Here is a 2441-nt window from a genome sequence, read left to right on the forward strand (position 1 = left end):
GTAATACTGCCATTCAAACACTAGAGGGAAGTATGTGAATGAATAAAAATACTGAACAACAAAGTGCAGAAAGTCTAAAGTACCTTTTAAAGAGCTTCCTTTGCTTTAACACATTAAGCCAAACCAATTTAGAATTGATTATAAGAACATCTTATACCAAGATTTCAAGAAGTGTGTAAGGTTATGAATGAAAAGTACTAACTCATCAAACTAATGTGAAAATAATAAAAGCTAGAATGATTGAAGGACCATTGATATAGGAGTTCTTGACGTACGAACAATTTAAACTTTGATTAAACACCTGATCTTAGCCCACAAGAGGCTGAGAAGTGATCTTATCATCTTATCTACACCTTATCATCCTATCTACATCTTATCATGTTCTTTTCTTATGTTGATGTTGCTAAACAAGCTTCCTTCTCTTTTAAGCACAGTTCTGTGGCAGTCCAGTCATGGCTCTACCTATTCTGATTCTTTTTATCATTATAGTCCTCTTTCAAAACCTCCCATTTCCACTTCTTGTTGGGTTTTTTAAAGATGTGATATCTTTTAGGCCTGTGAAATTTCAGAAATATAATGCAAAATTAACAGAAATAACACAATAAAGAAGCAAATAATAAACAAGTCAGCTACATGTGACTCAATGACAGCAAGATGCTAAACTAACAAAAGGATAGGAAAGAGGTAAAGTCTTGAGAGTCACTGCAAAAGGATAAAGGCTAAATGGACATAGAAATTATCCTCCCTTTCTTGACATTGGTTCAGCAATAATTAAGGCATATTGTAATAGTGGGGAGGGAGCCACAATACCTGTATTGGGGCTAATTTGAGGTCTTCAGTCTCCAGATATGCCCATCTGGCATTTTTTGATGACTCAGGCAGGCTTAAATATAAGATCTGCTATCAGCCATGCCAAAAATACAAAAAGGCCAAGTTTTACTCTGTTTCATCCATGCAACTCTGCTGAAGCCAATATATCAATGCTGGTCAATCTGTTTTTGAGCTAACAGTACTAATGCTACCACTGGACAAGCCTTGATCTAGAAGCTAGTGGGTTGCACCATTTACTTGAGTTATATGCTACCCTTCCCAACACAGGTTCTGGGCAGCTTACAATACGAAAACAGAACAACTTAAAACAGAAAAGCGACAAGAGAAGCCAAACAAATTAAAAGGGGATAGAACATCAAGATAAAACAAAGAACCTCTAAACAACATCTCATCCTAATTTCATTTGATGAAATGCATGTCCAAATATGAAGTTCTTATAGCACTTCTGAAAGATATCCAGGTTTGGGCTGTAGCAAGCTTCAAGAAAGAGGGAATTCCAGACCTGAAAAGCAACTGCAGAGAACAACCTTCATTTGCCCCAGTGATTTATATACCACATTTTATCATATACAATATGCCCCAGAATAAAATACACACCTTACCTTTGACAGGCAGAATGAAGGAAAAAAGATTTTTCCTTGTAATAAGCCACAGAGTATCAGCAGCTAGGAAGCCTAGGCTGCTCATTGTTCTGCTTCCTTACCATATTTTCTCACATATAATGTGAATTACAATTTCCAGAAACTGTTTTTTCTGAAAAAAAGACCTTTGTGTATGCCAAAAATATGGTATATTAAACACTCAAACTGAATTATTTCTATAGGTCTTTAAGAACCTTTTAAACCTTGACAAAGAAATTATTGGTGCCAGGCTGTCATTCAAATATCAGCAGCAGTAGTCCAATAGATTGAAAAAGGATTATGAAAGAGATTTCAGTCAAAGGTTAATATTCTCAAAGTGGTCCTGGATAAGAAGGGACAGTAACCACTCAACTGGGTAAATCTGTAATTGCAAAATGTTGGTAATTACATGCTAGTCCATCTCAAGGTATATGCCAATTAAGTTAACAGTACATACCCTCATGACTAACACAGTGAGCATGTATTAAGGACAAATCACACAATGGGGTTGTCACTGCCAAGGAGCCATGGCCCCTACAGTCATCTGGGTTAACATTTCTCTTTCATACACTTTCACTCTCTCCTTTAATTGTAGCTGTAAAAGACAATCAGAGAAAATCAATCTATTATACTGGTAAGCTCTATTCAGACAATACAGAATATCTTATTTAAACTCAGAAAATTCAGGGATAAGGTTTAAAATCCAGGCTCCCACATTACAATGGAATTTTTACTGTTTAGCATTTTTTAATGGTATTGAAAGCAGTGGTAGAAACACCATATTTTCAGCTTCCTCCATATATTTTCTGCTTTTGTGAAAATTAAGAATATATAAGTGTTCTTCAGAATATTTGAAAGCATTCCTCTAAAGGCTCCTGAGGCAGCACTCCTCAGCATGTAGGTCATTGGACCGTGAACAGGAGATGTGGGTTATGTATTCCCAGCTAATTTACCAATTACCTGTTGTGTGACTGACTTCACCTCTTTCCC

Source organism: Alligator sinensis, unplaced genomic scaffold (genome assembly GCF_000455745.1).
Source record: "Alligator sinensis unplaced genomic scaffold, ASM45574v1 scaffold16_1, whole genome shotgun sequence".
Lineage (NCBI taxonomy): Eukaryota > Metazoa > Chordata > Crocodylia > Alligatoridae > Alligator > Alligator sinensis.